This window comes from Lynx canadensis, chromosome C2, assembly GCF_007474595.2.
Source record: "Lynx canadensis isolate LIC74 chromosome C2, mLynCan4.pri.v2, whole genome shotgun sequence".
Taxonomy (NCBI): Eukaryota; Metazoa; Chordata; class Mammalia; order Carnivora; family Felidae; genus Lynx; species Lynx canadensis.
The window spans coordinates 101,353,509-101,365,434 of record NC_044311.2 but is presented as its reverse complement, the minus strand read 5'-3'; the positions used below and the strand labels follow the sequence as shown (position 1 = coordinate 101,365,434).

At 39.0% G+C, this 11,926-nt stretch overlaps 2 pseudogenes; both read left to right on the top strand.

Moving 5' to 3' along the window:
• The first annotated feature begins 2,583 nt into the window (after nt 1-2,583).
• On the top strand, nt 2,584-6,457 carry LOC115522888 (annotated as a pseudogene).
• Nucleotides 6,458-7,021: 564 nt separating this feature from the next.
• On the top strand, nt 7,022-7,651 carry LOC115523588 (annotated as a pseudogene).
• Nucleotides 7,652-11,926: the final 4,275 nt, after the last annotated feature.

Genomic DNA, 11,926 nt, shown 5'->3' with positions numbered 1-11,926 from the left:
ACCGCCTTCAACTCTCTCTAGTGTTAGATCTGCTCTTTCCAGATTCCATGGCTTCCTCTTTTGCTAGAATTAACTCCTCATTTTAGAGTAACTACCTAAAACTTAGAGAATGGGAAGGAAATGTTTTTAGACCTCACTTGCTTGAAAGTGACACCGTATTGTTCTCTCAACTTCTTTATAATTTGTTTATGGATAAACCGTGAGGGTTGAAAATCATTTTCATCACAGTTTTCAAGATATTCCTCCTTCAGATGGCTGTTGAAAATCCGATGTTATTCTTAGTCCCAATAATTTGTAAGTTACCTGTTTGTTTTCTTTTGTGGAGACTTTTAGAATTTTCTCATGATCTTGGTGATCTGAATTTCATGAGGCAATACTTTGGTCTGAGTGTATCTTACTTGCTATTATCTTATTTTTCTTTTAGCTAATTATCCAGGTCTCTTGAAAGTCACTTTCAATCTGGAGATTCATAGCCTTCATTCATGGACATGGTCTTGTATTATTTTGGTATGAATTTTTCTTCCCATTTTCTTTTACTTTCGTATACTTTCGTTTGGGATCATTTATTATTTAAACATTAAAACTACTGTGTACCAAAAACCATACAACCTAGGAATAAACCTAACAAAAGAGGTGAAAAATCTGGACACTGAAAACTATAGAAAGCTTATGAAAGAAATTGAAGAAGACACACACACAAAAAAGGAAAAATATCCCATGCTCATGGATTGGAAGAACAAATATTATTAAAATGTTGATACTATGCAAAGCAATCTACACATTCAATGCAATCTCTATCAAAATAACACTAGCATTCTTCACAGACCTAGAACAATCAATCCTAAAATTTGTATGGAACCAGAAAAGACCCCAAATAGCCAAAGCAATCTTGAAAAAGAAAACAAAAGATAGAGGCATCACAATCCCAGACTTAAGATGTATTACAAAGCTGTAATCATCACAACAGTGTGGTATTGGCACAAAACCAGACACTCAGATCAATGGAACAGAATAGAGAACCCAGAAATGGACCCACAAATACATGTGGCCAACTAATCTTTGACAAAGCAGGAAAGAATATCCAATGGAATAAAGACAGTCTCTTCAGCAAGTGGTGCTGGGAAAACTGGACAGCAACATGCAGAAAAATGAACCTGGACCACTTTCTTACACCATACAAAAATAAACTCAAATGGATGAAAAACCTAAATGTAAGACAGGAAGCCATCAAAATCCCAGAGGAGAAAGCAGACAAAAACCTATTTGACCTCAGCCACAGCAACTTCTTACTCCATATGTCTCCAGAGGCAAGGGAAACAAAAGCAAAAATGAACTATTGGGACCTCATCAAAATAAAAGCTTCTGCACACCAAAGGAAACAATCAGCAAACCAAAGGAATGGGAGAAGATATTTGCAAATGACATATCAGATAAAGGGTTAGTATCCAAAATCTATGAAGAACTTATCAAACTCAACACCCAAAAAACAAATAATCCACTGAAGAAATGGGCAAAAGACATGAACAGACATTTCTCCAAAGAAGACATCCAGATGGCTAAAAGACACATGAAAAAATTCTCAACATCAGTCATCATCAGGCAAACACAAATTAAAACCACAATGAGATACGATCTCACACCAGTCAGAATGGCTAACGTTAACAACTCAAGCAACAACAGATGTTGGCGAGGATGCAGAGAAAGAGGATCTCTTTTGCACTGCTGGTGGGAATGCAAACTGGTGCAGCCACTCTGGAAAACAGTATGGAAGTTCCTCAAAAAATTAAAAATAGAACTACCCTATGACCCAGCAATTGCACTACTAGGTATTTATCCAAGGGATACAGGTGCGCTGTTTCAAAGGGGCACATGGACCCCAATATTTACAGTAGTGCTATCAACAAGAGCCAAAGTATGGAAAGAGCCCAAATGTCCATCAATGGATGCATGGATAAAGAAGTGGTATATATATATATATATATATATATATATATATATATATATACACAATGGAGTATTGCTTGGCAATCAAAAAGAATGAAATCTTGCCCTTTGCAACTATGTGGATGGAACTAGAGGGTATTATGCTAAGCAAAATTAGTTAGAGAAAGACAGATATCACATGACTTCACTCATATGAGGACTTTCAGACACAAAAAGATGAACACAGGGAAGGGAAGCAAAAATAATATAAAAACAAGGAGGGGGACAAAACATAGGAGAGTTAAATGCAGAGCACCAACTGAGAGTTGCTGGAGGAGTTGTGGGTGGGGGGATGAGCTAAATGGGTCAGGGATAATAAGGAAGACATTTGTTGGGATGTATAGAGTACCTTATGTAGAGTACCTTATGTATAGTACCTTTCATTTCCTCTGGAGGTGGCATCAGGGTGGGCATATGCTGCATGGGGTAAGGGGGGTACCTAGACGACTGTCTAATCCTAATTTGTATCTTAACCCAATTCATTAGTTTTTAGTCTCCATTACTCCTCATCACTCAGCCTGTATAACAAAATACCACAGACTGAGTGGCTTATTAACAGCAGAAATGTATTGCTCACAGTTCCGGAGGCTGGGCACCAGCATGGGTTCTGGAGGCCGAGTACCAGCATGGTTGGATTCTGGTAACAGTCCTCTTCCAGATTGCAGGATGCAGGTTGCAGACTTCTCATTGTATCCTCACATGGTGGAAGAGACAAAGGAGTTTTCTAGGGCCTTTTTCATAAGGGCACTAATCCCATTCATTACAGTTTCACCCTCATGATTTGATCACCTCCCAGAGGCCCTGCCTCCTAATACCATGACCTTGGGGGTTAGGATTTCAACAGATGAATTTGGGGAGTGGGGACACAGACATTCAGACCATAATACCCCTCCTCTGATTAATTGTTACCTCTAATGCCTGAGCCTTTCCACTGTTTGACAAATGAATAGGTTTGCACTTTGTTACCTCCCTTTGCTTGCTTTTAAGATTCATCCTCCCCTACACTATTAAATGTTTCTTCCATGCACTTGCTATATTTCCCCAATTTTTATCTTTCTAGTCCACTGCTGTCTTCTCTCCCATTCTCATTATCTTGTATTGTATAAATCAGTACCTTTTTTATTCCTTCCTGTAATTTTGCTGGAAATTTGGGAGAAAGTGGAGAGATGAACACATTTGTTCAATCAGCCATGTTTACCTGACAGGTTTCAGTGAATTTTAAAGTGCATCTACAATGCTAGTCATAGGGGAGTATATCAAGCAGTAAAGGATTTGGTGTCTGCCCTAAAAATTGTAAGAATTCAATTGCATTTTGAGGTAATAGTTCAGCAATAGCCACAAGGCAGTAAAAATTAATGGTATAGACAAGAAGTAATGTGGTCATTTAGATGAAGGATTAAGTGATATGTGACCTTGATCTTGATCAACAGAATACCCTTCTCCTGAGTATTTAAGAAGAGAGATTGTGTCACAGGCTAAGGGAACTTAAGAGCTACATGTCTTAAAGATTATACCAAGTTGTGATGGAATAAGAAGTCCAAATTCCAGTACATGTTTTACACTGATGGTGAAAGTCTATTTGCTCTGTTGATCTACTCCTAAAGTTCCTTCTCCTACTCATCAGCATACATAACTCCTGAAATGCTCTAATTGATTTACTGTAATAACTGGTTTACATTTTTCATGCAGACAGCATCTGAAATTATAATAATTTTAGCTAGTCCCTGCCTAGTATTCTTATCTGAAATGTTCTGTTAACACTTGCTCATTCCGCTCTACAGTGTCTTATATTTTCCTTAATCTTCTGTATACAAAATAACATAATAGGTGTATTTCTGATGGCTTTCTCCCCATTCTCCCAAAATCCCAATAAAAATCACATAAACCTATTGAATTGGTACGTATGGATACATGTGTTTCCCTAAATCAGGAAAGATATGCTTGTAGCTGTATTTGAGGAGGTAAAAAAAAAAAAGCCAGGAGATGCTATAGTTTGATTTTACAAAATAAAAGCATGAACAATCTTTGTAATAGTTTCAATTTTTGAAGTTTTAGGACTTTACAAAAACTTCCAGAATTTCAATAACAGCTTTCTAATATTTTATAGTCCTGCCAAGTTAAACAGCATCAGTTGTGAGATTTATCTGCAAGAGCACATGACTAATGACCTTTAAGGCAACTCGCCTCGTATGTCAACTAGAAAAAAACATGAGCTATAACTATTGAGATTAGTTGCTTTTCTTATTTTGCCCACTTATGTAACTCAATATGTGGCATAATAGATGTAACATAAGTGCATGGAGGTGTTTTTAAGGACAGTTTTTCTCCAAAAAATGTCATTTTTGAAACTAATTATTAAGAAATTTCCAGTTTTTGGCATTTTAATCTAAAATATGTCAGTGTTTCTCAAAGTAATTGGGTCGAATTTTTCTACAAATGTGTATATTGGCTTATGTTAATCTTGGCTGAACAAACTGTTACCGTGAGATTCCACTTAAAACAACTGGTGGGATTTGTGAAAAATACATTTCAACCACTAATAATTTGCCTTAATATTACACATTTCTTCAAGCAACTCAAACGAATTTATAAGACATTTGTTTTTGTTCTAAATGTCTTATGATATTTTACAAATGCCAGACATTCCTTTTATTACAGAGAATTTTTACTCTTCCCATAAGGAATGATTATACAGGAATATATAAGGAATAAAATGTTACAGATAAGAAAACAGAAATATATATGGAGGTTTTATTCGCCATTCAGAAGGCTTTGTTCTAAAACAGCTAGCAACAATACTGACATTAAGTTCTGTGCTTATGATCCATGGTTATCACCAAAAGTAGGCTAGTGTCGAGGTTAACCACAGTCTACAGCATGAAAACAGAAAGAGTCTGGTATCCAGGTCATTTACTTTCAGACTTTAGTCACACGGGCCTGAGGTTAAATACTGGTCTGCTACCTCTAAGCAGTTCTACCGGAGGCAAATTCCTTCACTTCTTCATTTGTTGACAGGAGTAAAGGCACCAGATCATGGCAAGTAACAAATGGAGACTATTATTAACTTCTACAACCGAAGTAGCAGTCAGTGGGTCAGGACTTGCTAGTCCCTGGTCAAAAAGCCAGGAACCTGCCTGTCTTTAAGGGGTACATTTAGGTGAAGAGACATTTTGACAGACTTCTTCAGGAGAAACCTAGCCAGTATTTTGGAATTGTGTCTGATAGGTTATCTTGTTTTCTTTTATTCTGTATATTAAAAAATGGCGTCTTTGGCCCTCCCCCTCCAGGGCGCCGCCCAGGGTCGATCATTCTGCGCCAGGCCTGCCAGACACCTGGGTTCTCCTTCAGCTGTTCGCCAACGGGGCCAGCATGTCGGGTCCTGCCGCGGAGACCATCTAGGTCCTCCATCTAGGTCTGCCCCATCACGCGGCCGGATGGTGTCAGTGTGGCTGGCAGTGTCCACAGTGGAACTATCCTGAAGGTGAGGGAGGAGGCAGGGGCCATTGTCAGCACCCGGGACTGTAACAGCCGCGTGGCCGCCCTGGCCCGGATGGAGCGCACCGACTTCCTGTCGCCCTTGTGCATCCGCGAGGTGGTGCACTTCTGCGCAGGTATCACCTCCACCTCCAAGCATTCCATGAAAGTCCAGGTCAACGTGATGTCTGAAAACATCCTCACAGGTACTGAAAAGCTGACCAACAAGGCCACCCTGTAGTACGTGCCCCTGTCACTGAAGAACGTGGACAAGGTCCTGGAGGTCCTGGAGGTGCCTCCAGTCATGTATCCCTGACTGGAGCAGGAGTAGGAGGGCCGGAAGCGGTACAAGACCCAGAAGCTGGAGCGCACGCAGACCAAGTAGAGGAAGGGAGATGTCGTCCAGCCTGTCCTGAACCCAGAGCCGGACACGGTCAGCTACAGCCAGTCCAGCTTGATCCACCCGGTGGGGCCTTCCGACTGCACCCTGCACGGCTTTATGCATGGAGATGTCACCATGAAGCTCGTGGACGAGATGGCCAGGATTGTGGCCACACATCACTGCAAGACCAACATAGTCACTGCGTCTGTGGACGCCATTAACTTACACGACAAGCTCAGAAAAGAGTGCATTATTACCATCTCTGGGCACATGACATTCACGAGCAACAGGTCTGTGAAAATCGAGGTGTTGGTGGACGCCAACCCCGTGGTGGACAACTCGCAGAAGCACTACCGGGCTGCCAGTGCCTTCTTCACCTACATGTGCCTGAGCCAGGAGAACAAGTCACTGCTGGTACCCCAGCTCGTGCCCGAGACCAGGGACGAGAAGAAGCGTTTTGAGCAAGGCAAAGGGCAGTACCTGCAGATGAAGGCAAAACGACAGGGCCCGGCAGAGCCCCAGCCCTGGGCGCCCGGTCCCAAGTCAGGTCTGCCGTGGCCCCAGTGTCTAGTCACTTCAAATTTACCCCCTTGGCCAAAAACCCAAACCACATTGTGAGCTGGTGTTGTGTGAAGCGTTCGTCTTGCAGTGTTAACCTGTGCTCTCTCCTGAAAACCTGCACACCAAAGCTTCATTTATACCACTCCAGTGTCGTCCCTCCCGCTGGAGAGACTCCCGAGGGAATGCTTGCGTGCATGCTGCACGATGTGTACGGAATCCAGCATCACCAATAAACCTGCTGTTTGGCTGGGGGGAACAAATGGCTGTTTGCATTGTTATTAAAAATACGGAGCTAATAATAAATCGTAACAAACCTTCAAACTTGTTTTACTTCAAGTAACAAGTTTTCTGCCTTTCTGAGGATGCGCATCATGTAAAAAATGTTAAGCATCTTGGACATGATATACCTCTATGATAGCATTTTTAAGCCATATTATGTACTTTCATGCCTTCTTAAATAGAGCACATGAAATATAATTTAAAATCTTTTTGGAGGTTGCATTTGGCTCGCACTCTTACACCCACTGCAATACATTTAACTCCACAGAGACGGCACTGGGGCAAGTGAGAGCCAGACCAGCACTAGGTGACTCTGTGCCTCCCTAAGGAAAATAATTTAACATGGGCAAAGGAGATCCTAAGAAGCCAACAGGAAAAATGTCATCATATGCATTCTTTGTGCAAACTTGCCTAGAGGAGCACAAGAAGAAGCACCCAGATGCTCCAGTCAGCTTCTGAGAGTTTTTTGAGAAGTGCTCAGAGAGGTGCAAGACCATGTCTGCTAAAGAGAAAGGAAAATTTGAAGACATGGCAAAGGCGGACAAGGCCCATTATGAAAGAGAAATGAAAACTTATATCCCCCCTAAAGGGGAAACAAAAAAGAAGTTTAATGATCCCATTGCCCCCAAGAGGTTTCCTTCAGCCTTTTTCTTGTTTTGTTCTGAGTATTGCCCCCAAATCAAAGGAGAACACTCTGGCCTATCCACTGGTGATGTTGCAAAGAAACTGGGAAAGATGTGGAATAACTCTGCCGCAGATGATGAGCAGCCTTATGAAAAGAAGGCTAAGGATATTGCTGCATACTGAGCTAAAGAAAAGCCTGATGTGGCTACAAAGGGAGTCGTCAAGCCAAAAAAAGCAAAAAAAAAGAAGGAAAAGGAGGAGGACCAGGAAGATGAAGACGATGATGGTGAATAAGTTGGTTCTAGAGCAGTTTTTTTTTTCTTGTCTATAAAGCATTTAACCCCCCTGTGCACAGCTCCTTTTAAAGAAAAAAAAATTAAAATGTAAGGCTATGTAAGATTTGTTTTTAAGTTGTACCGTGTCTTTTTTTTTTTTTTGTATAGCTAACACACTGTGGAATGTGTCTTTAGATAGCCCTGTCCTGGTAGTATTGTCAAAAGTCACTAACCTTGCCTGGTACAGTATGCAGGTTGTAAATTGGCATGGAAATTTAAAGCAGGCTCTTGTTAGTGCACAGCACAAATTAGTTATATATGGGGATGGTAGTTTTTTCATCTTCAATTGTCTCTGATGCAACTTATGTGAAATAATTATTGTTCTATTAACTGAATACTACTCTGTAATGGCAAAAAAAAAAGTTGCAGCTGTTTTGTTGACATTCTGAATGCTTCTAAGTAAATACAATTTTTAATTAAAAATAAAATAAAATATTTTTAATGATCTATGGTCCTCTCTGAGTAATGGATCATGCTCTATTCATTCTTTCAATAAGCATTTATTGAGTACCTCGATGAGAGGAAAACTCCTTTTCTTGATGAACTTACACTATGATATGAGAGATAGACAAGAGAATTAAAACTTATAAAGCACCTTTATAATAACTATGCTATAGTTATAGATAGCCACAAGGTATTGTAAGAGCTCAGAAATGGAGCACCTAATTCAAAGCCAGCATGTGTGCTTTGGGAGAGGGGATGGGAGAAGTTTCCCCAAAACAGGTGATTTCTAAAGATAAAGAGAAGTTAGCCAGCTAGAGAAAAGGGAAGAGCATGGAGAATTTTAAGAACTCAAAGAAGTTGTTTTGTCACTACACTGGGTTAAGGTGGCAGAACTCTAAGACATTTAATGATGGAGAGGTAGACATAAACCAGATAATAAGAATTTTGAATGCCAAGATTAAGAGTTTGACATTTATTATGAAGGTTATTTGGAGCCATTGGAGATTTTAAGTTTAAGTGGCTATGTAATTAGCAGAGAAAATAGACATGAGGACAAGAAATATTGGGGCACCTGGGTGGCTCAGTCAGTTAGGCACCTGACTTTGGCTCAGGTCATGATCTCATGGTTCGAGAGTTCAAGCCCCACATCAGGATGTCTGCTGTCAATGCAGGGCCTGCTTCATATCCTTTATCATCTTGCTCTCTTCCCCTCCCTTGCTTATACTCTCTCTCTCTCTCTCTCTCTCTTTATCTTTATCTCTATCTCTCAAAAATAAACATTAAAAAAAGAAATATTACCACAGGTATAGATGGACATGTCATAGTTTAAAAACAAATCAATTTGTTAAAAAAAACACAACAGTCATTAATGCGTATGCACCTATTAACATAGGTTCAAAATACACAAAGCAAAAACTGAATGAAATAGAAATAGAGTAGAGAATGAGATCCTTAAAATTTCTCCTTAAGTCTTTGATAGAACAAATAGTTGGAAAGAAAATAAGCATGTGCAAGATTTAAACAGTAGTTACCAACTTAAATTAATTGATTTTATAAAACACTGCATCCAACAATGGGAAAATATACATTCTTTACAAATCCACATAGAAAGTTCACCAAGACAGAGCATATGCTGGACCTGTAGCCTGCTAGTTTTCGAGGATGCTGGCAGAAGACCTAACACTCCAGGATCAGAGAAAGGACCTTATTACTCATGGCAATAGTTATAGCCAGATTATCAGCATTAGTGTCAGTTCACTGAGCACCAGTTCCCACAGAATGACACAAAAAGTGTCAGATGATAACTGAACACACAGTAGAGTCCAGTACAGGAGAGGAATCCCGACTTTAGGGAACCCAAATATTTTAATATTAGACAGTGAGCCTGCCTGACCTTTGCCTACGAGGGAAACATGATCTTTATTATATTTATAATAATAGGCAATAAACAAGCCTTCCTTTATTCTGGAGGGAGACATTATTTCTGTTTTTTAAGACTATTTTCTATATAAATATCTTTGAAAAAGTAATCCAGAGCAAAGATCATTAGTACCTCTGCTCACAAGACATGAGAATTTACAAGAGATCTACAGAGATGTGTTTTTTAACAATAGTATTGGCATAAAGAAAGGCAAATAAATTAATGTAATAGAATATGCCATCAATAAAGAGATACACACGTTTGAGCAACTGCTTTCCATAAAGGTACCAAACAATTCAGTGGGGGCAGAAAAGTCTTCCAACAGATCTGGGTAACTATATGAAAAAAATAAATGGACCTTTTCACCTATGTCACACAATACACAATGATTAATTGGAGATGGATTTCTGACCTAAATGTAAAAGCTATACTTCCAATGAAAATATATGAGAAATTCTTCATGACTATCAAGTAAGCAACAATTTCTCAGGACACAGAAAGCACCAGCCATACAAGAAATTTTGGTGATTGGACTTCATAATTAAAACTTTCTGTTCATCCAAAGACACTATTTAAGAAAATGATTAAGCAGAACATAGATTGAGAAAATATTTTCAACAAATATATCTGATAAAGGACTTGTATGAACAGAAAAGCTAGGTTGCACATAGATAAGGAAGTTTGAGAGGGGTACATTGGAAGGACAAGGGGCAAGAGAGAAGAGAGTACTGTATGAATGCTTGAAGCTTTGAGTCACCAGGTGTAGACTGGATAGGAGAAAAAAGTAAGAAAGTGGAGTTTATATAATTAAGCAGTTATTGGGCTAAAGTTTTTGGACTCTATTTGTAAAAGCAAAGATAGATGCAAGAAGAAAAAGAAGTAGAGGAAAAGAAGACAATAACAAAACAAAGCACACCTTAGAATTTAACATCTCAGATATACAGCAGATCTGGGAAACAATGAGATGATATAGATCCACTACCAAGGCACAAGTCAGCCCCTGACAAGGGGCTGCTGAAAAGTAGCAAAGTAATAATGAGGTAGGAATATTGAATGGACGATGTCAAGCACTGACAAAGACCCAACGAGCCAGGTACCAAAGCTTTCTATGATTGTGCAATCATCAGAAATTCAGCAGTTGAGGATTAGTAGAGAAGAGTGAGGGTAGCTAGTTGATAATAGCAATAATGGACACTTATTATATAGTATGCATAGTTAGGCATTTTCATATTCAGTTTTCACAATACCCCTATGATAGTATTCCCTCATCCTCATTCACAGATGATCAAAATCATTCACAGATGATTAAACTGAAACCACAGAACCTAAGTAATTCATCCCAGGTTATAGAATTTGTCAATGGCAGGGCTGGATTCAAAACTGTGTCTGTTTGACTACAGAGTTAGTGTCCTTTATACCATATCATGCTAATAGCTAGATAGCCTAGGCTCTAAGTGAGAAGGAATGTGAAGGAGTGGTGGTGCTGGTTATAAGGAGGTTAGACGGTCAAAAATGTGGACAATCCACTTCTAACCCATAGGAGACCAGAGTCAGACCATACTACCTACCACTGAAAGGTCTGAAGAGACCTTCTATCCTCAAAGAAGAGCAAAGTATTGTTAACTAGGTTGATGAAATGTTCTTTAAAGACGTTGGGTGTGTAAGGGAGATTTTTGTGATTCATAGGGCATACAATAGACCATTTAAGGAGCTGTTATTCCAAACCTAAACTGAAATTTTTGAAAAATTAGGTCTTTTATGTATAGATTTTTTAAAATTCTTTTCCCTTTGTCTTCAAGTTTATAGTTCCTACTTCTCACGGTTGCTGATGTCTTTGAATGGAGAAGCAACTCTCCCTTCTCCTAATGTGATTCTTCTAACCTTGAAGATGGTCATAAACCTGATAGCCAAGCTTATTAAAATCATATATAAAACTTAATAATATTATGTCCTACATAAGAGCAAATTGACTTTGAAGGAGGACCTGGGAGACCTTCCACATGAGGAATGAGAACTTTTGTTCTTGTGATCTATTTTGGTTTTATTTTTGGTTTCAAGCTATGTTCTGAAGGGTTAAGGTTGCTGGTTAACTAAATGCCAGATAGGTAATGTGTTACTGAACATTAGCAGTATAATAAAACTACTAAATGCAATTTATTTAAACATTATTTAACCAACCTTAGTAAGTAGTAAACTAATGATATTTAGCCAAACATTTTCAATTCTGAGGCCTTCTTTTTGGTCCCTATATTTGTTCATTATTTGGAGGGCAAACTAAAATATCTTTCAGAATCCAAAATCTAAATCTAAATTCAAACAAAGTTAATTTCTTTGGGGGAACTACTGACAATGTCATTAGATCTTTGAGTTGAGCTTGGAGGTATTTTTTACACTGTATTGAAAATGGTGGTATCATAATTTATA